We start from the raw sequence: 26934 nt of genomic DNA, 5'->3' as shown, positions 1-26934 counted from the left end.
CTTGAATGGAAATAAATTGACTGCATTTAAACTTGTTAAATGTTAATGTGCTGCTAACAGCTTCCTTGCTAACAGAGCTGCTGTCTAGCTCCTCCATCAGAAAGACTACTGAAGAGAGACTTGTTTTTCTTCTCTTTCCCAGTTCTCTTCTCACCTCTGCTTTAAAAAATAAACAAATCTCCAGCCCCCAAAATTAATGAATAAAATCAAAGTAAAGCCTTACTTTAAATCCAGCTCCCAGCAAAGGTGAGAAGAACATTCTGTAGGTTCCAGAGTTAAGGATGCTTATTATCTGACTTTCTTCTTTTACTCTCTCTGCCAGCTTTGAACAGTGCTGGGAAATGTGAGACAGGGAGGAGGCTGAGTTTTGCAGCTTTCAGGCAAGCTGATTCCTATGGGCTTTCTGTTTCCTAAGAGAGCATATTCTTAAGATCAATTTCTTTTTCTTACATAAAATTCCTGTTTCTGCCTCTACACATTTTAAAAGAAGATTTACCCTCTTGGCTATTTCTCCATAAACTATCAGCTCACAACACAGGAAGGGAGGGCACTATCTTGGATCGTGAGATGAGATTTGAGCGTGACCACAGTCAATTCGAAGAGTGTCACAAAGTGCTGGGATGATCCGTGATGGCACTTGGGCTATGATAATAAATTTCTACCTGGGATCTGGAAAACACTGTGGAGCATTAACTGACTTATGTGCTACATGCCATTCAGTGTGACCTCAGATGAGAAAGACATCATCCAGGATAAGTGCCTGGTAGTCACATTGTCAATTGCTAACCTGGCTGAATTCAGTGGTACTTACTCCTCCAGCTTTGGCATCGCCCCTGCTTGGATCCTGGCATCTTCTTTTATTCTCTCATGTTGTCCTTAACCGTCCATAGCAACACTGCTGCTTGGATGGGTAACTGGTGTCACTGCTGTCATAGATGCTGCTGCCGATGCTTCTCGGTTGTGTTTTGATTCTTCTTTGTTCTGGCTGTACTAGTGCTCTCTGCTCAAGCTGCCCGTACTTCTCACCATTTACCAAGCAAGTTGTCTTTAATTCATCCACCAAGTTACTATCCCTTCCACTTTAAAGGACACCAGGGGAAACCTCTCTCAGGGACTCCACCAAACAAAGGCTGCATTTCAATCTAAGGGAAACAAACCATGGGGTGACCAATAATAAATTGGTTTTCTTTTTTGAGATTTGCAGAATGAAACAAACTGTTTGTTTTCCCTAGAAAGTTTTGAGAATACAAAGGATGTTTGGAGTAAAAGGTCTAGGGCTGGGGGTGGGCCGTCATTTTAAACCATGTGCAGCTGATGAGTGAATGGAACAATATTTTAAGCATAACGAGAACAGAGCAGACACATGTAGAAGGGCAGAGATAACATAAAAGAAGTGAGGGCAGAGCTGCCACTTGTATATTAGAGACAGAGAAATGGCCATCCTGCTCATGCACGTGTAGCCCCTGGTGTCCAGGAGTCAAGCTCTACACTTTCAAACTGTCTTTTTCCTCCCCGCCCCTCCCCCTACTGCCCTTCCCTCTTCTTCTCTTTCGTCCCTTTCTTTTCTTCTCCCTCCCTCCTTCCCCTCCTTCCTCTTACTTTTGAGTAGGTTAATTAGGTTTATCTTCCTTACGATTATAATAGCCCTTCCAAGCACACGTGTCATGTTTCCATGTGCCATCTCTTTGAATATGGCGGTTCCCTGCTACGTTTCTACCTGTTCTCCTTTATTACCTGGAAAACCCACATTCACCCTTGAAGAGTCTGTTCACATGTCAGTATTGCAAAGCTTTCTGCAGCAACCCCATGCTGGGCAACTCATTCCTTCCTCGTTTCTATTATAGCATTACTCTACACTTCAATTTTCTGCAAGGCCCAGGCCCTTTCACTTGCTCTTCATTGTAAATTAGTCCCCACTCCTGTTCTTGCATTTCTCCAGAGAAGAAATCTGACTGATGGACTATGGATTGGTTCGCATTGGTGAGATTTCACCCCTAGTCAGTGTGCCCTCCCCTCTCCTCAGTAAGCTTCCTTGTCTTAGCCTACTCAGTACCACCACGCCTAAGGCTGAAATTAGCATAGCCCAAAATGCACGCCACATGCAATGAATGAATGCTAGACCATGTGGGGAAGTAAGAGAAACATTCCTCAAAGGTACCATCTCCTTTACTCATCTTTCATTTGGGGGAAAAGTCTTTGTTATGTATTAAATAGAAATCAATACCAGCATTAAAGAGAAGTGTATGATAGATGGTATTTGCACAAAGAAAGCATTGCCATCCTGGCAGTGATAAAACTTCAATGAATATTGGCAAGAAAATCAAGCTCAGCAGTTGTTTGCATTTACTGCATCCTTGAAAGCAGTTGTAGTAGAACCATCTGCTTGACCGTTTTTCTTGGATCCCACCACAGCTAGGTGGTTATAGTGGTGGCCTCTCGAGACAGTACCTCAGTTGGTTAATGGGGTTGCGGAATGTATTGTAAGCCAAGCCAACCAAATTTTTTCTCTGAGAGTATTTTGACTTTTCAGGGGAGAAAGAGTTGTTCTTTCTGGGCAAAGTTATAAAAGGTGAGGTCTGAGAGTCTCCAGCCACCATCCCATATTTTACCTCTGCCAAAAAGATAAAGCTAGTTTGAGAAACTAAAGATGACTGTTCTGGGAGAGAGAAGCAGGAATGAGAAATGGAGGGTGACCCGCCTTCCAGTTACTCCTGAGAGCAGCTACCACTCAGCCCTTTATGCATTTAAGTGAAGTTTCCAATCTGTTGCCCTTTGTGTTTAAGGTAAACCTACCTAAAGTTGGGTTTCTGTCTTATCACCAAGTATTCTGATAAAGTAGATGTTAACTATGCTGGTGACCAGCAAGGACAGGCTGTGCCTGATCTCTTTTCCCAATATCTTTCATTTCTCACCAACTCAAGAACACATTTTAGAACACAGGATAATCGCTAAAATTGGTAACACACTGCTTTTTAACAATCCCACAACTGATCATGATAAGCCATTATGCTTTGGCAATAATGGTTTATTATTTTTTAAAATAGACAGTTCTAGTTCCATAGCAAAATTGAGCATAAGGTACAGAGATTTCCCGCATACCCCCATTCCCACTCATGCATGGCCTCCTCCATTATCAATACCCCCACCAGATGGTGCATTGTTATAACTGATGAACCTGCATGGACACATGGCTATCAGCCAAAGTCCACATCACATTAGGGTTCACTCTTGGTGCTGTACATTCTGTGGGTTTGGACACACATATAACGACATGCATTGTGGCACGAATGGTTTAGACCCTGCCACTAACTACACACAATAACCTGAGCCAAGTCACTTCTCTTACCTGGACTGGACCCTTGTTTCCTCTGTGAGATGAAGTGTGTGGATTAGACGCCACCTCTCTCACGGACAAGCTTCCATGGTGTTAAATGAGAGTATTTAAGGGCTAGTAACAGAGGTTCACGATCTAAGCTAGGGATGACCAGTGGTCAGGCCTGACACTCTCCAGGGCTGGAGGTGTGGAGGAGGCACAAAAAGGAATTTGGAATATTTGCTTTTTCAAGCTTTGCAAGCCTTCCTTCCAGACCTCACCCATTTTATACTGGATCCTGAGAGAGAAGTTTGAAATATACACAACAATTTTAGGCTAAAAGTGTGCTCCTGGAGCAGGGACTGAGGTGGAGGAAAAGGCTGTGGAAGTAATAAAACCCAGAGAAAACAGCCTTTCTCAGCCCAAGCCCACGCGGCTGTGGCCTCCTGCTGTATCACGTTGCTTTGGCTCTTTCCATCCCAGTTTATCCTTCGTTATCCTTCGTACAGTTACCAGGGTGATGTTGCTAAACACAAATCCTATTGCAACATTTCTGCTTAAAATTCTTCTTGCTTTTGCCTTCAGGAAAAGCCCAAACCTCTTAACAGGGCAGACAAAGCTTCGAGGCCCCATCACCGTTCTTGCTGCTCGCCTCGCCCGCCCCCTCCTCATGCCTTGTGTTTGCAGGACATACTGAACAGCCTCCTGCTCATGAACAGGCTAGGCTGTTCCTCACCTCTGTGCCTTTGAACATGCTGTTTTCTTTGCCTGAGCCACTCCTCTTCCCTCCCATTCTCCTCTCCCCTTCCTGCCTAGCAGACTCCTATCCACCTTTCATCGCAGCTGAAGTAGCACCTTCCCTGTGGAACAATCCCTCACCCTCTCCTCTCTCAGGCGATTAGTCTCTGCCTCCGTTTTCACACTTCCCCTGGTTTATTGTTTTTATTTATTTGTGTCTCTGCCTCCTTGCAAGCCTGTAAACCACTTGAGAGCCTGGTTCATAGTAGGTAGTCAAACATGCTCATTGATAAACGTTTCTGAGCTACAGGGCGAACCTAATTGTCTTCTGATTTGTCTAAAAAGAAGCAGGTTAAAAAAATAACAAACATATTGGATCCCTAAGGAAATCTCATAAAGGAGCATCAGTGAATGTCAAGAATTTGGCTTTGGGTTCATGGACAAGGCCCAGGATGTATATTTTTGTTTTTTTGTTTTCTGGTTTTTTCCAACTCCTGGGGCCAATGACTTATTGAAGCTGAGCTATTTGACTGAATTAGTAATGACTGCACATCATCTGGTGAAAATCAAAGGGCTGAAAATAACCTCTGTTGGGAGTGTTAGAAGCACTCCTTCTTACAAGTAGGATTTATGAAAATCTTAAAGGACTGTGGGAGAGGCACGCTCATCGTGTGAGTGATACTCAGGTAACATTTTCAGAAGATGATGGCACTTCTATCAATCACTCTGACACCGAGTTTAATGGCCTCCACCCTCTTCTTGCTACCTTCCTGTCTGATGTGTAGATAAAATACAGGATGGAGAAGAAGAATAAGATGTTTCCATGGTTCTGAAAAGAGGAACGTGTCTCTTACATAAAAATGTCAAGTCATTTGATTGTATCTTTCTCCTGACGCCCAGGGCCAGGCTGGTCTCTGATTGTGCTCTCACAGTGCTGTGTACCTTTTCTTCCTAACTGTGTGTCCAGTTTGCGATGGACACTTATCAGTGCAGACATTTGCTTATTGCTTTTCTTTTCTGGTAGACAGTTCGCTCCATGTGGACCAGGGCCACACTCCTAGTACATAGCCTGAGTCTGCCACGTGGTCAGCATGCCTTGCTGAATAAAGCAATAGATAAAAGACCCTGCCCGAGGAGAAGGTTTTAGTCTTCTCTATAGCATGTGTGTGTGTATGTGTATGTCAAAGAGTGTGTATGTACAAGGGGTGGGAGGTGGGGACATGGGAGGCGGAGTAAATGTAAGGGATGTAAGAGGCTGTATCTGTTCCGTTCTGGACCTTAAATTTAAGTCAGCAAGTTTCTTCACCCCAACCCAGCCAGTTTACAAAAGCAAGCTTCAAATGTTCACTAATATTCTTGGCAAATGTTCTTCAAACTGCACTTTTTGCATGAAGAATACCTCATGCTTTAGTTATGTAATTTATGTTCTGAAAACAATAGATTTTGTAAATGGTTTTCCAGGAAGAATGTATAGAATCATTTGGAATATCCTTTTTAAAAACCATTCAACTACAGATCTCTTCCCTGTTCCCCTGGAGACATAAAACAAGTTCGTGGCAAGGTATGCCCTCTCCTCTACTCGTTGAGAATCACTATTCCAGGTAATTGCTGAAGGCACGCTCCCGACTCCTCGAAGGCTGGGAAACATGCTGCCTTTGCTCCCCATTTCATCCTCGGTATTTAGAACAATGCCTGACACATGGCAGATGTTTGGTAAATATTTGCTGGGTGAATAACTGAATCTCCCGCTTAGCATCTATATCTGTACCTACTTTGGTTTGGTTTGAATCCTTGGCTCTGTACCTTAACACCCCTCCCTGTCTCTCTGGGACTTGACTCTCCTCTTGGTTTCTTTCTTGTTAGTTTATACCTTGGTTCTCTCGCCTGTGGTTTAATCCATCTGTCTGTGCGGTCTTGGGTGTCTTCCATCTCGGGAGAGCACTCCCTGCCTCAGCTCCCTAATTTCCTGGAACTAGTATCTGCTCCTGCATTTTGGCTCTTGTCTAAATCTCATTGTCCCCTGCCTGTCCCCTGCCTTTCCCCTCGAGGTTCGAGATCTGGAAAATATTCATGCTGCTGGAGCTGAACACTGCACACGAGTCAAAACCACTCCCCACCCCACCCAGAGGGTGACATTTGTTTACTCAGCAACTACCTTTACTGGCATTTGCAGTCAGGCCATTAGCTGTTGAAAGGACACTGGATAAGAAGACCCAGGATTTGAATCCTAGACTAAAGTCTTCTCCTTGGGCAGTGTATTGTCAGAATTCTCCAGAGAAACGGAACCAATAGGATGTATAGATAATACAGAAAGATATTTCTCTTACGAACTTGGCTCATGCAGTTGCGGAGGCTGGGAAGTCCAAAATCTGCAAAGTAGGCCATCAGGCTGGAAACTAGGGAGGAGCTAATGCCTTTCAAGTCCAAAGGCTGTCTGCTGCAGAATTCTCTCTTGCTTGAGAGGTCAGCCTGTGGTTTGATCAGACCTTCAGCTAATTGGATGAGACCCACCCACGTTGAGAAAGCAGAAGTCAGTCTGCTTTCTCAAAGTCTACAGATTTAAATGTTAATCTCATCCAAAAGCACTTCACAGAAACATCCAGGATAATATTTGGCCACATATGTGGGCACCATGGCTCAGCCAAGCTGACACATAACATTAACCATCGCAGACAGTCCCCAAGTAATCTGGGGTCTCAATTCTTTCACTGAAAAATAAGAAAGTGATGAGATTTGATGTTTTCCAACTAAAATAATGAATTCTCTGTTCAGGAACAAGACTAACCAGACATATTCCAGGATTTAGGGACAAAGGATATTCAAACACTTCTACCTCTTTTGATGTGTGATATCTAACACACTACCTGGTGTCTGGCCAGGAATCACTAATGATTCAAGGAGGGGCCAGAAAGCCTGGCTTTGAAAGGAGCCCACTCACACTTTTTGCTAAAAGTCAGTGGGTGTCATCTTTGTATATCAAATGATAAAAAAAATCCTGATTGTAATTTTAAACACATTGCAATGTTTGCATTGCTATTACTATTCCCTGCCTTTTATTTTGTTCATTAATTTTCACATGATTTAATTGGCCTCTTGGGCTTTGAAATCAGTTTGGTGTTCTGTACCCTGGCCTCTTCAAGAAATAGTTTTCCTGGAGTAGTTGACTACCGATCACCCCCTTGGGGCCAGCCACCTTCAAAGTGAGGACACTTTCTTTTTTCCTCAGCACTTTGCATTTTCATAGGAAATCCAGTGTGTGACAAATTGCCGAAGCTGTGTGGCTTCTATTAAAATATGGACCTTGTGACTCTCCCAGAAAAGAAAAATGATCCCTGATAAATAAGGGAGTGTTTTGTCCAGAACTCAGAAGAGGCTCGAAGGGAAAGTTAAAGCGTAAACATCAGTGGTCTATTGGATATTTGCACAGCCCTTCGTAGTGAATGGATGACACTGGGCGGTTTGCAGAGTCAGATACCGGAGGGCTAGGCAGGGAGCATAAACAGCTGGCTGAGCGGAGGTCTTCGGCACACTGTAAAAGCAGCCACTAAGCTAAACCAAATTCCCTTGTCGCCAGGTGGGAGTGGGAGCCCAGTGCTGCTGGAGTTTTCAATCAAAGCCTGAAATCTGGGATTCTATGTAAAGTGTAATTTTTAAGGCCTGGCAGTTCATTCAAACAGAACGTGGCAATCCCGAGAGAACCCACACATCATGTCTGTGCACCAGGTCCCAGCCTGCCAGTGGCCAGCTTGTGGTCTCCCTCTGTCTTACACTTTACAAAATTGAGATAACATGCTAGTCTGTGATAAGGAAACACTCCAAAGAAGTTTGTTCCTTTTCAACACATAAACAGGATGCTAATCCATCTGTGTTGGTAGGGAGGGAAGACAAGATTTATCCTGAAGCTGATGAGGCTGAAGCTCCAGGACCCCTCCATTGCCCTGGGAGAGCCTTGGCAATGAGATTCTGTGATTATATGTTTGTGCAGAATTTGCAAAAGTAAGATATTCTAGCTGAAATGCTTTAGGACAATGGTCTGCATCCATTCTGAGTTTTCTCTTTTTCACTTCTCCCCCGGCATCTGGTGGTGGTATATTGACTGGGGCATGTTTTAGAAATCCAGCTAGCAAGATCTGACTATCAAGGCTTCTCAGTCTTGGCACCCTTGATATTTTGGGCTGGGTAATTCTTTGCTAGCGGGGCTGTCCTGAACACTGAAGGGTGTTTGCAGCATCCCTGGTCTCTACCCACTGGATGCCGGTAGCAACTCACAAACACCTGCCCTACTCACCCCCACAGTTGTGACAAAGTCCCCTGGGGAAGGAAGGTTGAACCTTCATTGTTGAGAACCACTGAACTAACAGGACGTTGATCTGTGGATACATCTAGCTGGGGTTGGTATATAGTCATGTGGCCCAAGGTCACTTTTGTGTCAAGGTTTACAATACTGCTAACAGTTTTGTTGTGTGCATGGCTTCCACAGGTACTCAGACTGCCCTTAGTGCCAACTCATACAGCCTCATGACACAGAGGTGCAGGACCAGGATGACAAATCCCAGCATGGAAGTACATGGGACATAGGATGGAGTAGAAAGTAAAACCGGAAATAATGGAGTTAGAGGCCAGTCTGTAGAAATTTCTTCCAAATCTTACAACTCATGTGTGAAAGAAACAATGGAGATTTCCCAATTACAACAGCAAATCCTAAAAATATATGAGACATATGGTGACATTGGTGTATTATGAGTTTGAAAGAAAATTATCTAACCTATCAATAATACAAATAAATTCCAAACAACCATACTAGAGGAAAGACTACATTATCTTTCTTTTTCACAATATCGATAGTGGTACAAAATTGTCTTATATAGAGGGGATCAAAGAGTCTACAGAATAAAATACAGCTAAAAATTTAGAAAAAAGTATTATAGATGAGGGTCAGGTAGTTATAACAATATTATTTTTATGAGTTTCGTGTTTGTAGTATTTGTCAGCTTTTAAAATTTTTATTTTGTTGTGATTTATTGTCTCATTCAAAATAGTTATTTTGTACCTAGTTTTATATTCATAATTTTGCATTTTTTTTTGGTGAATAAGGCACATCTCCCCTTAAATTACATAAATTTCAGGCCCCTTAAAACCTGGATTTGCACCTGGATTTTACATATCAAAGTGAGTTGAAAGATAGAAATCACTGGAGTATATATGAAAGAGAGAGAGCTGTTGGTGTGCCAGGAGTCCCTCCCCATCCCCTGCCAACCCCATTCCTCCCAGTCACCAAGGTGAGGGAAAAGGATGTTCTGCTTTTTACATCAGATGAAAAGAGGACCACTCAGAAAGCTTGATGTTTACTCCTGCAGCTGATAGAACAGCAGGACTGTTATCTGACCCTTAGCTGGAACCTAAAAGAGAGAGTCAGACATCTAGCTGTTCAGACAACCGTAGCCAAGGAGAAGTGACTGCATTGAGCCATCTATACTCGCAGAATTTATTAGGGATAAAAATGTCCCAGTGTTTCCCACGAGCCAGGGAGACACCACATGCAGCTCTCTTAAATTCTGCCTGGAAGGACTATGTAGCGGCATGGCGTAGCTCCTAGAGAGTTCATGTGTGGCATGGTCTACTGGAGAACCAGGGGCTGAGGAGGCACCTCTGGCCAAGGAAAATGTGTCATTGCATCACAGGAAACCCAGCTGAATCTTCCCAGGGGTGGCCTCAGAAGACCCCAAAGGAATGCCAACAAGATAGTGGCAACCTTTGAACACCAGCCGGTGCCAGATGTGTGAGGCAAAGTTAAAATGGTACCAGTTAAGTAAGAACTGTCCTGTTCCCCTTACCTCTCTGCCCACTTCCCAGTGCTCCATGCTCAGTGTCAGGTAGATAGTTGGGAAGGAGTTAAGGGAAGAAATAAAGAGGACACACTGTTTTTTACTAGCCTTCGGAGTTAATAAAGCGAGCCTGACTGCTATCCTTTGAGAGGCCTGTTTATAAGGCTGGTCCTTTAAGTGTCTTGGCTGGTGTCTGGAAACGTGGATTTTAGGAGGGTTTCCATGCCTCCAACTTACTAGAGTAGCTCACTGGGCCTCATCTGTTTATGCAAACAATATGCTTTATGCTGAACTCTTGCTTTCATTCTGGGAGTCCTGAATTTTCTACATGCTAGGCAAGGGTGCCTATGAGATCAGCCCCCAATAAAACTGGACGTTGTGTCTCTGATGAGCTTCCTTGGTTGGCAACCTTTCACATGTGTCATCACGACTCATTGCTAGGGGAATTAATTTCGTGCTGTGTGACTCCACTAGGAGAGGACTGTGGAAGCTTGCGTCTCATTTCCTCCAGATTTTGCTCCACGTGCTTTTCCCCTTTGCTGATTTTGCTGTGTATCCTTTTGGCATAATAAATCACAGCCATGAATATGACTATATGCTGGTCTTGTGATTGTGCCTAGGAAATCATTGAACCAGAGGAGGTCTTGGGGACCTCCTGACACAAGGTCCTGGGTATGAAGATAGAGGGAAATTTTACTTTTGAATGAGGCTCAAAACTCTGATTATTAGATAGACTAGACACTTTGAGTGATTGAATTGACACTATATTTTTGGCTTAAAGTGAACAGAAATGTCATGAGATCAAGTTTTCATGCTGATAGAAAAGCCAATTCTATGTAATAAGACTAATGAAATAGTAGAAAACAGAAATAAAATGACATTCTGGTTAGTTCCTATAAGACAGATTTGTTCCATATGTTAATGCTGTATATATTGTTCCACTGAATTTTCCTAGTGACCAGTAGAGACAGAAGAGGTTTTACAAACAAGGTAACCAGTGTAGTTAAGAGGTGAAAAGGCATCCCAAGCTCGCATGGCAATGAGTATATGAACCAGATATTGCACTTAGGTTCTCTGCCTCCAAGATGTGAGCTTTTTGCACTTTGCCACATTGACTTTGGTGCTTAATGTAGAGTGATGGGATCAACCAAAAATCTATAGTTCTCTCCTCTAAAAATAAAAATGACTTTACTGCCCTATGGACCTTCTCTGTTTATATTCATTAAACGTGTCCTTTTAGATAAATACCCAGTCTAGCGGCTGAGTTTAACTGGCTTATCTGCCCTATTTGAACTGATGACCTTGGAGCAAACCAGCCCATAAGAGGACAGAGCCTGCACCCTTCCTGGGTCTCAGACCCAGAAAAGCCACGGGTGCTGGCCTGTGTGTTCGTATTTATACACACAGTGGGGGATAATTCTGTTCCACCTGAGTGACATACTGAATGTCTCACATCTGCTGTAATGCTGATCAACAGACATGAAATCCAGTCTTTCCTTAAATGACATCTGTTATGGCCTTAGCTAGATGAATCCAGCAAGAGCAAAATCCAAACCAAACTTTCTCAAACTCCTACCTGTCCAACAACTGAGCACTCAATTTGCCAGACGCTATGCTAGATATGAGGCGGGCAGTGATGAATACTGCGTAGCTGCTGGCCTGAGGAAGTTCAGAGTCTAGTGGGGAAGACAGACAAAGAGAATCAAACTGAATTACAGCGGGATGTACTATAGTAGAGTCAGGTGGACAGGCAGGCTGTTTAGATAGACTGCTTACTTTGAATCATATCCTGTCTCTTCTGTTTTCTAGCTTTGTGACCTGGGGCAAGTTGCTTACCCTTTCTGTGCTTTAGGTTTATCATCTATAAATATTCAAACAGCACCGACTATGTGTGAAGCTCTTCAAGTATATGTGAGTCAACTGTATGTGAGGCTATGGATCATAACTGTGGTGGGACCAAGTCTTTGCTTTTAGGAAGTTTCCCTTCTACTGGGGAGATGCACAAGCACTTAGACAGCCATTGTAATCGAGAATAAGTGCTCCCATGGGGGAATTCAGGGCAGGGTGGGAGCTGTCTCGACTCAACTGCAAAGGCTGCTCTTTGTTCGCTAGTTGTTCTTTCCAGTTACAGGCCTCATGTGGAAAGAGGGACCAGGCATCCTGAATCACATTCAAAGGAGAGTCAGCAGGAGCGTGAAGTGGTGCAGAGCTAGGTGACGTGAAGAGCAGAGGAAGAATTAAGGAGATTTGTTGAACCTGAGACAGATGAGATTCTGGACACGCGAGGGCAGATGTTCATTATCCGAAAGTCTGTCACTCTGAAGGTTCCTTGGTTTGGGTCCCACTTCCACTCCTCCCATGCAGCAGTTTCTGGGAGACTGATCTTACTGTGACCCTCCCCCCAGGCTTTGTGCACATCCCACTCCCTTGCCTCTCTGGCCTTCCTGGTGTCCTCTCTGCACTTAACCCTGGCCATATGGGCATCCTGTTGTTCCTTAAGTACTCCAGGACCATTTCTTCCTTAAGGTCTTTGTGTTTGCTGTTACTGCCCTATCTCCATTACCTGCTGACTGACTTACCTCTTTTGGAACTTGCTCAGCACCATAGGTCTTAGTGTTGCCCTCCTTTGTTTTCTCTCTGTAGATCACATCTCTTCCAGCCTAGACTAGATATTTCCCATACCTCTCTTTATTATCTATATTCCCCAGCTTGAATATAGTTCCATGAGGGGAAAGACATTTGTGTAATTTAATGCTAGTCCTAGAGCCCGTGACAGTACCTGACAGTAAGAGACCCTCAGTTCATATTTGTTAGTTGAAAGTACATGAGGATGGATGCTGTAACAGCCAGAGCTTTTGAAAGGTTGAATTGGAAGCCTTGGGCTAAAATGAGAACACTGTCATTGGAGGGGCTCGAGCTTAGGCTGGACAAATCTTGGCAGTGATATTGTAGAGGGTATTGAGAATTGGGTGGTAATTAAATGTGTTTTGTTCTTTTGAAGCACTAACAGTGTCTAGTTTCTAATTAGATGGAGGGTAACTAGCATCATATTTTAAAAGAGCAAGTCTCTTCCTATCTGGATCTCAGATTGTGCTGCTAACAGAAAGGTACTTAATTGCTTTATTGGTTGGATTTAAAAATAATTAGCAATGATTAAATATTTATAATGTATTTTAATGCATGTTAATTATTAAGTTATGTTTAATGATTAAATAATTTTACTAATCAAATACTTTTTAATAATTAAAAAATTAAACCACACTGGCTTACTTCAGATAAATCATACCATCCTAAACCCAGTCTTTAGGGTTATGTGATCCTAACATAGATACAAATTACTGGCAAAATAATAACAAATATGTCAATCTGGAGTGTATGTTCTGTATAATCATTCTTTAACATACTTGATTTTCTTAATGGACAAGCCATACTCATTTTTAAAAGTATATCACATGGCAGGAAGATAGGTCATTTAATCATGTATTTTTTCTTAGTTTCAGGACTCTTAAATTAAGTCTCATTTTCCTATGCTTGTTATGGCCTCAAATCCCTGACCCCTTCTTTTACACCCTTCCAGAGATGCTGAGTCTTAAGCATTTTGAGTTACCTCCAATTTAAAACCTTCAGCATGTCCATACGACCACATGATGACAAAGTCTATTGTTAGTTTCTTAGGGCTTGGCTCACATACCGTGTTACCAGTAGCCACCTCACTCCCGTCTCTCACCTGTGAATCTGCGGAAGACTTCTTGTGTGCAAAAACAAAAATCTACAGAATTGTAATGTTTTAGGTCTTGAGATATTCAAGAATTTTACGTTATGTGTAATTTATTGTTGGGGGTGGTGTGTGTACATATGAGCACGAGACACGAGTGCCAGAATGTTTTAATCTCTTTCTAATTAGTTTAACGTTTGAAACACCTTAATTGTCAATACAAACTCTAAGTTAGTTAGCCTTTGAAAGGCTAATCAGAAGCCCACGGATTAGCAGTTCTGTTAGGAGGATTCAGCTTTATCAGTGATCAACACCAGAGTTTGCTAATTAGTACAACGGGTGTTAGACCTGATTTTTAAATTGGTGAAATGGCTGGGTGCAAGATACATAGATTGGCCAGATGGGTTATGAGGCCTTCACCCTTGCTATTAAAATGAGCTTGCTATTAAAATCTATTGGTAAAATTACTCCACTTCAGGATAAAGCCATGGCCCTGGGATTCCATCCAGGTCTGTGTGTATCTCCTGATGCAGGATTCCGTCACTTCCTCCCTGCTGGAGGCTTAGCTGAATTCTGCTGCTAGACTATTGTGAACCTGCCTCAAGAAAGCCTTTCATCAGATACACATGTCAGACTATAGGAAAGATCAGAGAGCAGAGGTATTATCAAGCTTGCACAATTTGTTAAATTAATGTTTTGTTACTGCTTTGCTAGTAAACATCTGAATACCTGACCAAATTTGCTCAGACTGGCTTTTGTAGAATCACACTCATGTGCCTGACACACAGTGAGGCCAAACAAACTGAATGTCAGAGTTTGGAATGCAGAAAAGTTATTACAAGGGCCATGCAACAGGAATGAGGCGGGCCATGCAACAGGAATGAGGCAGCCCATGCTCAAAAGTCCCCACCTCCCCAGTGGGTTTCAGGGAAGTATTTTTAAAGGCAAGGTGAGGGAGGGGAGTTGCAGGGTGTGTGATCAGCTCATGCACAACTCTCTGATTGGTAGATAGTGAGGTGATAGGGTGGTATCATTCAGGTTAACATTATCAATCCTCAGGCTCCAGCAGGTCTGGGAGCTACATACCCATGGTCATCAAATAGTTAATGTTTTCCATTTGGTGGGGGGTTTGAGCATCAGGAAATATGCATTAAATACTGTTATCTAGGTACTTTAGGGAGGAACTAAAGATTCTATAACTGCCATATGGCTGCTTTGCTGTTTAAATTGTTACCACTTTCCAGCTGCTACTCTTCTCACTACATGTTCATACTTTTTCAATCATTAATTCTTGATCCAGACTTTTGTGATTCAGGAAAGGCCTAGGAGACTCCAGCTTTTCTACAAATAAGCTTTTCTACAAAGGCAGAGGACATAGGGGGCGGGGTCTGTCACGGGAAGGCCCCATAGGGTCCTGCTTAGTTACAGGAACGTTCCAGTTGGTAGAAAGGAGACCCATCACACTCATCAAACTCCAACCATGAAAGCTATGCACGTCTAACCAAAAAACCTGTTAATTATCAACAAGCACATTGGCTAATGCCAATGAAGGTATGTCCTTCTTGATCACTGAGAATTTCAAGAAGTTAAAAATCCTAAAAGAGTAAGTGTATAATAAAAATCACAAATATTTTCCAAGAAATAAGTAACACAACACATCATATGATTTATAGTATATCAAATGAGCTATACATTTTCTAAAATCAACTAATAGCTTATATCCAAGTAGAAATTATCATACAAATGAATTATGTCTCCAAAAGTATAATTATGAGTGGGTTATTTGAAGTGTATCTTCAATACTTATATAAATATTATTGTGAATGATGGTTAAGTATCCTATTTAGGCCATAAACCTGCCTAAACATAACATAACAGAAATACTAGTTTCAAAACAAGCAGCCTTTAGAAGTCAGTAAATTATTCTAGCCACCAAGTAATCCACACATATGTAGGTCTTGATGAAGAAACAGTGTTTTGTTTATTTCAACACTTGAATTCAGTTATGTGAATAATGAACTTGAAAAAAATGGGGAGGGTGGGATTTCTGAAGGGGAGTCCTAGGCATATTTACGGTTTTCAGATATTGGAGACAGTTAAAAATTATACTTCTTTCACTCTACACCTTAGAGATTTTTCTCTCTATTAATAGACCTACTAGACCCATTCTTACAGAAACCCCAGGAAGTTAGGATTGCGTGGATGTTCAGAGAAGTTATAACATCAGAAGGGAAATAGAGGTTCTTGAAATTGAATACATTACAGAGAGAGAAGATAAAACTAGCTAAGGAGTATGTGTATAGTTTGGAATTTTAAAAAAATGACCTAGGATATTAACTTAGCTGTGACCAGAGGAGAAAGGTGAAGAGGGAAAAGGGAACAGTATGGTGGGGTCGATTTATCTTGGAGGAGAAAGGAGAGAGGAGGTTGTGGCAGAAGAAAATCTTGCGAGGGAATAGATTTCCATATTCATCGCTAGGGCATGGTTAGCTAAAAACAAGTCTGCTTTATAGCAGTGGCATCTGGGTCATTGATCCGTGGAGTGGCTGTGCATTCAGTGGTCCTGTCTCCTTGAATCTCCGTTTCTGTTGCTTGGGTTTGTAAGTCAGAGACTCAGTATATCTTACAGCATAACTTATTCTCTGCTTTCAGAACATCCAGTTTAAATCTGAGGTCTTAACTTTTAGGCTCACTACTCATTTAAAATAGGTTCTACTTGTGACATAATTCATGGTTAAATACAGTCAAATTTCAGTTATGTTCCTGAGACAGCCAGTAAGCAATGCAAAACAAAACAAAGCAACAAAACTCTGTTATCACACAACTAATTTATGAACTCACGTTAGTCCTTGTTTCCAAAAATAATGTCTTAAGATGGAAAGAAGGAAGTAACAGCGACTAGAATAATTAAGCACCTACTAGGTGACTGTCACTGTACTAGGGATGGTGTAAATGCTGACTCCTTCATCTGAAATTCTCTAAAGAGGATATTATTTTGCTCTGGTTTAAAAACAATACATCACGTGAAAAATGAACAATGCCACAAATGGGTGAATGGCAGTTCTTGAATCCAAAAGTCAGGCTTTGGGCCATTATGCCACACTGCTCCTCACTGCATTCCGTTCTTAACGTAATCACCTGACAGGCATAACATCCAAAGGAGGAAAAGATCTGTCAAACGTAACCTCTGAAGACACAAAAATCAGTCACTTTTTAAATTTGGCAAGTTGAATAGCGAGCGGGGTGGCAGTCATTGACTGTTCTTTGTCCTTGTTGCCAAATACCACAGCCAGACTGAAGCTCCATTGTAAATGACCCCAGTGTCCAATTGAAACAGAGGATGACCCTGTCATAAACGAGGCAGGGAGTAGGTTCTGTGCCTGTGACCAGCGGTGCCAATGGTTGCTGATGTCGAAGGCTCTATAAAACCCATAGAATGTCCTGCCAACCCCAGTGCTCACATGCTAATGGGACTCATTAACACACCAAAAGTTCTGGGCTTTTTTTCCTCTTTTTCTGAAAGAGAGTGCTAAATATCAAAATAAATGGCCAAATGCATTTTGTATTTGTATCTGTCTAGTTTTTGCTTGAGTACAGATGAAATCTTTCCACACATACTGATGGAAACCAGTTTTGATTTTCTGTTTATCTCTGGGTTTGCTTCCTGGAAGAAAAAAAAGGCAGGTTCATTTTCTGTCATCAAGGTTAGTGATTACAGGAAATCAAATCCAAAAGTTAATAGTAGCAATTCATTGCTACAAGTATGTATTGAATGGTGCTTATTCTTTCAACAAAGATGTATTAAGTACCTATTCTGTGCAAATCCATCTGAGGATACAAATGTGAATAAGACACAGACTGTGCCTTCAGGAATTCCAGACTTTAGAAAAGGAGATGAAAAAATTCACACAGATAGCTCTAATAGTGGGTAGAAATGAAATCTGCATCATAAAAGGAGTACAAATAAATGCTAATGTCTGTGATGTACTTGGAGTTTAAAAAGCAGTGTATGGGCTTTGGGGTGTAAAATATCTGGGTTAGACTCCTGCCCTGGCCATTTATTATGGCATTGGGTACATAATTACGCTGACTCTCAATTACCTATTTGTAGAATGGTCCAGCAGAAGCTATCTCATTGTCTAAGGGTTAAAGAGCATGAGGTATGTAAATTGCTTATGCAGAACCAGGCAGACATTGGTATTATAAAAGATAAAGAGGTTATTTCAAGCCAAGATCATTAGGAAGAGTTTTATGAGAGAAGACTTATCCGAGTCTTAGAAGCTGGATGGAAGGAATGATATCAAAAGAGCTGAGTTGGAAGGGCAGGCATATGGCACATTCAGAGAACAAAATGTCACTCAGTTTAGCAGGTGTAATAGTATGTGTGTGGCGAATTGGAAATAGTGAGTGCTAATGCTGAAGAGATGGGCTGGATTGTAAGTGGGAGTTAATTTGGATGTGGGACTAAAGGGCTTTAGACTAGGGAGTTGGGAAATTACAAGCCACAGGTCAGATTTAGTCTGTCACCTGTTTTAGTACAGCCCATGACCTAAGAATGGTTTTTACCATTTTAAATGGTTGGGGAAAAAATTCAAAGAAGAATATTATGAACATTATATAAACTTCAATTTTCAGCATTTGTAAATAAATTTTTTAAAAAGCAGAATTAAGCTTACTTATTCACGCATCGTCTAAGACTGCTCCTGCACTGCAGTGGCAGAGGGCACATTTGAATAGTTGTAGCAGAGACCATCTGGCCCCAAAAGTTCAGAATATTTAGTATCTGACCCTTTATGGACAAAATTTGCCAACTTCTGGTGGAGCATGTCTTCTGTAGGCAGTGGGGATTCAAGGAGGGTTTTTGAGTTAGGGAGGTAATGAGCAGAGAGAGGTTTACAAAATTAATTTTGCAGTGGAATTTGAGTGAGGAAGGATAAGAGGCCATGACAATTCAGATGAAGGTGATAAGAGCTGGCCAGGAGTGGGGCAGGAGGAATAAAAAGGAAGGGGAATGTTAGGAAAACATTAAAGGCAGCTGTAAGCCCAGTCACTCCTTATTTCTGAATGTCTCATTTTGGCATTTTAATTCAATTAAAAAAGCCAATATTAAGATCTTTCACTCACCAAAAAAATGACTGAGCATCTCCTTGGAGGAGGGCAGCAGGAAGGAACTCTGCTTACCTAGGAGTGGAGAGGACCCTGGTGAGTTTACTGGCCCAGCTAGCAGTACCAGGTATTTGGCAATGGTGCCAAGCAGGGGGAGAGATTGGGAGATGGTCCAAAGTTGAATTACCTGGTTTATTTCCCTCTGCATAGCAAATGAACTAGTCTTCTAAGCAGACTTGCTGTCCTGGGCTGCAACTATCTAGCTTTTCTCCTCACGGGCCAAAAACGCTTTGTGAAAAAAGGATATTTATTTCCACGGAACTGGTATAATCCTAGATGAGGAGGGAATATTTCTGAATCTAGGTCTCAGCTAAAAAGAGGCCAGCACCTAGTCGGCTCATCTCTGTCCCAGTGTTAAATATTTCAGAGACACCAGACACTGGGGCGGCATTATTTACAGACCATTATCAGTAGCAGCCAGAAGAAATTAGAGAAGGCTTATCAGGCAGAGGTGTTTTATTTACGACAATCATTAAAAAAAATTGTAATTGCCTAAAGGCTTTCTGTACCTTTTGCAGTTTTTAGATACAACAGTGTTGCTTTACCATGAATAAATACCAATAATAATAAGATGGGCTAAATGGCACATGAATATTTACTATTGTGCTGATACTGTTATTATATATTTATAACACAGTTGACTCTCATCCAAAGCAAATTGCCTCTGTTGGCATAGCATTCACATGCCTTGGATATTCCGTGACTTTCTGGATTTCACATGTTGTTTTCAGTTGTCTTAATAAGTTCACTGTTCTTTAGACCAAATGACCTGTCTGTTTTGTTGGGTAAACATGGTTATCATGCATCTCTGGGGGTGTAGTTGTCAAACTGATTTGTTGGGCTGTAATAAGAAGGATTGCCTAATAATGTGGTTGTCTAAATTTCAGAAATTGGTCTGAGGTTCTGTAGGTTTTCTAACTAGTTCAGTGCTGGCTCTGCCACTTGCCAAGCATTTGACTTTGAGCAAATGGCGTAGACCCACTCGTCTATTCTCTCTTCTTCCTTCTTGTAAGCACCCTGTTTTTGCTCACATATACACCTCTCACATTGATGATTCAGAAGAAAGTGGCCCCATTCCCAGCTCTAGGAATTGTCCTTATTAGTGTTAGCATTCCAGACATGACATCCCTTCACAACAGTTATTGATTCAGAAGTTATCACGGGACCTAAATTGTCCCCATCAGCTTGAGGGGAGGAATAGAAAGTCCACACCAGGGAGGAGAAAGGTTCTCGCTCATACTGGACAGAAACAAATAAACATGTAGCTCAGATTATCACTGTGCCCCATTTTGTGTGAACATCAGGTTGTACAGATACAGGATGGACCTGACACTGAATATGGAGGAAACTTAGGTCCTTGTATACCATCTGGAAGACTGCCAGCCACCGCACTCGCAGCTGTAGGCAGTGATGCGTTTCCTTGTCGATCAGATTTGAATAGAGATTTCTGTTACTTGCAGCCAAAGCACTTTAGTGGATGGTTAAATGTCCTGAAAACTAAGCTCGTTCATCTCTAAGCATCTGCCTTGTAGGTTTTTTGTGAGGATTGGTTGAGAGTAAGTGCTCAATTAATTTAGTAAGCACTCTTTTGTATCCCCTTAGTAGCTAGTTTAGTTCTGGGCCCAAATAACAGAAACTTCATCGTGTTTGTTGATTAACAGTTTATGGGAAACCTACCCCATTTGCCAACTGCTTGCTTGGCTTTGTTTTGATTTTCTGTTTGTTTCTACATTTACTTTAATAAATGATGGTATTAACATTGGCTTTTAGAAATGAGCATTCATCTTATTTCCCAAGCCTCTCCCTTTTGCTCTTTCTCTAATCTTTAAAATGAGATAGCAGCCTAGAAAAGAGAGGTTGATTTGTCCAGGATCTGGTGGAAGAGCTAGTCATATGAGAAAACAGTTTTTATATTTTATTTCTTTTCAGTGAGAATATTTTCATTTAACATCACTATTAGCAGTGGAGCTAAAGCTAGAATCCAGCTCACACTCCCTCCCCCTATTTTTGGTCCACTTTTGTTTTCTTATTTGTTTACCTACCTTATGGGTTCTTAAAATAATTCAATGCTGTGAAGACAGCTCTAACAAAAAGCTATTGTTAGTTTTATTCATCTGCAGAATGTACAGTTTGTTGGCCTGCATATGTTACTCTGTCGTTACAATTCTCTCCTCGTACATGCTGTCCTTTTTGTATTAGCATTTGTTTACTAACCCACATCTGGGGCTGACTGTGGGTGTGTAATTGAAATGGTGTTATTAGGTTTGCTGGTGTAGGCCGCAGGAACCCAGGTGGCACAGTTTTGGATAACGTGTTTAATTGCCTTGTTAAATGATATATATATCTTTTAGACCTTTCATTAAGTAAGTTCCCTTTGTTACATGCTTACAACAGTTGCCCTAGGCCAGTAGATTTTAAATTGCTATTACTCCAGGGAACTTCAGAGGTGCTCTGGGGAGTCATAGACTAAAATGAAGAGGAAATCAAAGTTGTGGGATACAGGCTGGTCCCAACACAGCCCTTCTGATAGTGGTTATGAGGGGATGGGAAGCAAGATAGAGTCCCTACCATTCTAGGTATAAAATCATTTTAAAAAGGCATCTAGGAGTCTGGTTGAAGGTGAGGAGGAGAGGTGTAGGAGGATAACAAGGGCTCAGCGAAGTCTGGGTGCAGAGTTCTGACTATAGGGGCAGCATCTAACCTGTAATGACCTTCCCATCGTTCTGGATGCCTGTAGTCATGGATCCCCTAAGATTAGCTGTCTACTGTAGAGCTGTACAGTCATGTACATATGCCTCCTGATTATTTTTCCTTTTATAGAATAGCAAACACACCAGACCACCTAGACTAGATTTTGAAGCTGCACTCAGACAATCCAGGTCAGCATCTTTGTAGGGCAACACAAGAGACAATCACTTAGAGACCTAGGTAGGGGAACCAATCATGCATATTTCTTTCCCAGCAGGTAATGACTAACCAGGCAGCATCCCCAACCAAATGTTGATATGCTACTCCCCGTCTTTCAGGGTTCACAGGGGCTTAAATGTATACATAGGATGAGAAGAAACAAACATATTATGGAAATTTTTCTACTACACTGTAATTTTAATTTCTTTATCTAGTCACTCATTTATTCAACAGGTGTATATGGAGCACTTATTATGAGCCAGCAATAGTTCACATTTATACCAGTAAATTAACATTAAACCAACATTATATAAATTTATATTATATGAAAATGACTTCATTTTAGTATATACTTATAATTAATTATATAATATTTACTACTTTGTAATACTTATATAATATTTGCATATATATTTACTTAACTTCTGTTTTATTAAAGTGAAGCTTACCTGTTTTATTTTAGTGAAGTTCATCAGTCAGCCTTTCATCTAAGGCCTATAGAGTTTAACATTGAGCTAAATCCTAGGACTGTCTAATTCTGAATTGTATGACCTTTAATGTAGAAGTGGCCGTCACATCTCCAGTTCGACCTGGTGTATAATTCTCATTCTCTCTCCCAAATTTCTTCTTTTCTTCCTTTTCCTTTCTCATCTTACTCTAGCAGCTTAGTTGATACTCAGAGTCCCCCGAAATTCGAAGGCAGATCTCATTTCTGTTAACAAAGCAGTGTGGAGTTTGAAATGATTTAAAAGAGAAGTGGCACCTTTACAGAAGTTGTAAGAAGACAAAAACATCTAGGAAGTGTCTATGGTAAAAGGGGAAAACTCCGTTTTGATTTCAAGTTCACTGTGTTTAAGGAGGACAGTAGTTGTCTGTCAAAACATCCATTTCCCATCATTAGCTGTTCTTTCCCAATGACATAATTCAGTGACTAACCTACAGTCAGGCCCAAGTTCTCAGAAAATAATCAGTTGCTTGAATGAACCTTCTCCTTTATCCTGTGTAAGGATTACTCTGTCTTCACCAAACCCCGCTTACTCTTCCTTCTGGGCCTACAACTGGACTACCTTTCCCTAAACCGATAGCAGTGAAGGACTATGCAACTGAATGCTGGCCAAGAGAATATGCTGTGCACTTCCCCTGTGGTCCTCCCACTCCTGCTCCATCCCCATCTGAGTGGAGAGGGCTCTGAGGAGGCAGAAGGGGGTGGGGGCGGGACCTTGCTGCAAGATGACATGGTTTCCTGGATGACAGCTTGAGGAAAAGCCACTTTGCCAAGGTGTAAGAAATAATGATTCTATTGTTATGAGAAGCTGTGGAGATTTTGAGGTTCATATGGAGAGCAGTTATCCTACCATGATTAATATACCCCCATCAAACCCATTCCCATATATCTTAAATGTATTCATTCTCTTGAATTCCTTTCCTCCATCCTAGTCCAAGTCACCATCATTTCTTGTCTAGTAGCCACTTAAGTAGTTTATCATCACCGCTCCAACCACAGTTTCCTCATTCTTTCAAGTTAGTCCATTTTTAAAATAAAAATATTATGGAGTGGTGAAGTTATTCTGTATGATTCTATGTGATATTATCATGTATGAAATATGAGGTTGGGCACTTCTTAAGACCCATAAAACTGTATAACACAAAGAGTGGATCCAAAGGTAAACTCTGGACCTTCGTGATAACAATATATCAATAGTAGTTTATAGATAGTAAACAATTTATTGCACGAGTGCAGGATGTTAGAAGGAGGGGAAACTTTGGGGCAGGAGGAACAAGGGATATATGGGAATGTGTTTACCTTCTGTGCAGTTTTTCTGTAAACCTAAAACTGCACTAAGAACTAGTCTATTCACTTAAAAAGCCTGATTATATTACTTCTCTGCATAACATCCTTTAATAGTCTCCCACAGTTCTGAGAATAAAACATGGTGTGGGAGAGGCCCTGGTGGTCACCCCCCACCCCTCCATGGCTCCAGGCTCATTTCCCACCGCCTCACCACCCTCACTGTGTCTCTGACATCCGTTCCTCCTAAGTAGCCAATGATACCTGTTCCAGAGAAATGTTTCCTCATCTTTCAGTAAACCAAGCCACCTCGCAGCCTCATTATTTTCTCTCGCAGCTCTCTACCCCATTCCATCATGATGTTTATCGTGATCTACAAAACTGAGGAGCAGGGCCTATTTAATTCCCCTTCTCATACTCAGCACCTTCTGTGGGATTTGGAATATAGCAGGTGCACGGGGAAAAATAACAGTAAAAGCAAAACTTATATAGTTTTCACAATGTGCCAAACACAGTTTTAAACATCTTACCTGTGTTAACTCATTAAGTCCTCGTAGCAACTTTATGAAATAAACACATTATCATACCCATTTTACAGGGAAGTAAACTGAAGCGCAGGAGCTTAAGTAATTTTCCAGAGGCCTCACAGCTTGTCCATGATGGAACTCATTTTGGTCCTAGTTACTCTGGCTGCAGCATCTGTGCTTTTGACCACTATGCCATGCTACCATTACCAAATGGATGAATTAATAAATGAATGCACTAGTGAACGGAGGTGTGTCTGACTCAAGGCTGTATTTCTCACCTCTTATTATACTGCTGTCCCTGTTCCCTGATGTTCACCAGAACGTCCTTGACTGTTTCTCCTTATGTTTTGTGTCCTTGTTCATCAGTTTTCTTCTGAGTCCAAACCTGAAGTGTCTTCATTATTATTATTTCAAATCCTCCTCTTATCTTCCTTTTTATTTATTTATTTATTTGCCAAAGGGCAGGTGCTTCTGAGGTCATTTGGTTAAGTGCTAATAAAGATATTGTCTTTCGCTCAGAGTCCTGGGTGTCTGGTATTCTGATTTTAGAAGTGACCATTTGAAAGAAAATTCGGTGTGTCCCATATTCAGCTCCCCTCTTCAGTGGGTTATTAGTGACAGATCAAGCTGGCTTAATGAGGGAAGAACCTTTTAGAAAACACTGGCACGTTATCACACTTTGAGTCAGTGGAATGGATTTCTCATTTATTAGCTTTGAGGCTTTCTCCTCATAGTCTGTACCTGACAGTGTAGGCAAAAATAGAGAACAGAAATAATCAAGAAGGTATGAAAGAGTCGGCATAGTACTATTGCAAAGCCTGCTCTTTAAATTTAGTTGTAGAAGCACAGGCAATAGCATTCAAAGAGGTATCAACTGACTTGGAATAATATGATCCATGGGCTTAACTAAGAACTTTGCCACAGGGAAGCCATACACGTAAGTGGTTGTGTACAGCCATGATTTGAATTGTTGTTCTGCTCTGGAGGCCCAAATGGCTTTAAAGAGAAACTGCAGTTGCTTTCCATGAGCTTACAGCATAGAGGCAATTGCTTCTTTAAAGGATATATCTAAAAGAAATGCTAAGATGATACATGAATATTTGTAGAATGTTTAACACAGGTACGACTCTTTCTGGCACAACTCATTAGCAATTCTCAATTTTTTTTTGAAGTGAAATATGCGGTATGCAGAAATCCTTCTCTCTATAGAAATGAGAAGTGCAGGTCCCAGATCGAAGCAATGTTTTTAGTTACGGTTTTAGTGTGTTCATTTGAATTTTTTGTGGTGGGTTACTTTTCTGGGTTAGTTCATTAAGCTTGTATTGTTAGGACATAGACTTATTGTCTGTATTTCCTTTGGGCATCTATACAAACGATCAAAATGGAGATGGTGAAGGGCAGGCCAAAAGTGAGCAAAGTATAGTTAATATTTTTAAAAGAAAATGGAGAGGGGATAGGAGCTCTGAGCTGTAATTTTGATCCTAATTAATGAATTGTTTGATCTTAGATAAGTGACCAATTTTCTAGCCCTTAATTTCAAAATAAAACTCTGTTATTGTAGGGTTTGATAAAATAATTTATATAGACTTACCAGTCATGTAACCTTGAAGAAATTACATTTTTCATTTTTTAAATTTTTTGACAATTTTTAAATTGAATCCTTACCATGTGCCAGGACTTTGCTTGGCATCAGGAATACAGTAATGAAAAAAGACATAATAAGCTTAGGGTGAAAGACCTTAAACAACTAATCCTGCTAGTAAAAGTGTGACTACATTCTGAGTTCAGGGCTCAGCAGGAAAAGGATATGGTTCTTAAAGCATGACCAAGGGTACTGACTGGTACTGGGAAGGCAGGAAAAGCTTGCCTAAAGTATGATCCTTGAGCTGAGATCTAAAAGAGATAACAAAAGGAAAGAGAGACTAGAAGTCTGGACTGAGGAAACAGCATGTGCAAATATCCTGGGGTCTCCAGAATTGTGGCTTTGGTAAACTGGAAGAAGGCCAGAGTGGCTGGAACAAGGGTGTGAGTTGGAGCAAGTTTCCAGAGGAAAAAGGAGAGGAAGGCAAAGCCTGAATAAACACCCTGCAGCAGATCTTCAGAATTTTGGTTTGCTTCCCAGTGACAACAGGAACTTGAATTTCCTCACTTAACTGTTATGAAGATTAAATGGGACAGAGTATGCAAAATGCCCATTCAGGGACACACAGTGTTTATTAAGTGGTATCTCTTATAATTATTTCAGAAATCCCTGTCTAAAGGGTTTAGACAGTGGTGGATTATTATAAGTAAAAATACTGACTTAATAAAAAATGTTTAGAATAAAATTCTAGAATCATGGAGGAATCAAACCAGTATGAGTTATTTGCTGTCTATCACAACCCAGTACTTGTAAGCAGATGTGACCCACCCACGAACCATGTTCTTGATAAACAATATATGGATGCTTAAGCACCTTAGTTGCCTTGGGTCTTCCATGCTCTCTTCCTGGCTTTGCACCTGTTCTGTCTCTTGACCCTTGACATTGCCTCCTGGTTTCTGCAACACTCTTGCTTTTTGCATTTGCAAACCAATCTTTATTTTTACAGATTGATACTTGCTGTTTTCTATGCCTAAAACTACAGTTTTCTCTGCAAGTTCCTCCTACGCCTCTTCACCTTGTCTAGGGTCCTGCACCTTAATTCTGGCCCACCATATCTAAAACTCTATAAAGAGAATTCAGATAGTCATTGTGCTGAACATACATGGGGCACTCAATATATAGATATTGATTGGCATATTGGCTTCAGATTGGTATCATGGTAAACAGGAATCAGTGGAAGCCTAGTAATAGATTAATGTAATAAGGTCATTGGAGTGACCCTTAGGAAACTGTTTGCTTTGTGTATTATTGATTACAGAGAGGGATTATAACAGCCCCAGGATAGATGTGAAGGGCTAATTCACACAGTGCT

At 41.2% G+C, this 26934-nt stretch overlaps 1 long non-coding RNA gene across 1 annotated transcript in view; it reads left to right on the top strand.

Annotated features, from left to right (window-relative positions):
- LOC116659815 overlaps nt 1-26934 on the top strand; it is a 99059-nt gene that overhangs the window by 724 nt on the left and 71401 nt on the right. The window lies entirely within an intron of this gene.

The sequence above is a fragment of the Camelus ferus genome, chromosome 25 (assembly GCF_009834535.1).
Source record: "Camelus ferus isolate YT-003-E chromosome 25, BCGSAC_Cfer_1.0, whole genome shotgun sequence".
In the NCBI taxonomy this organism is placed as follows: Eukaryota; Metazoa; Chordata; class Mammalia; order Artiodactyla; family Camelidae; genus Camelus; species Camelus ferus.
Note: the sequence above shows the minus strand (reverse complement) of the source record. Positions and strands in the feature narration are given on the sequence as shown.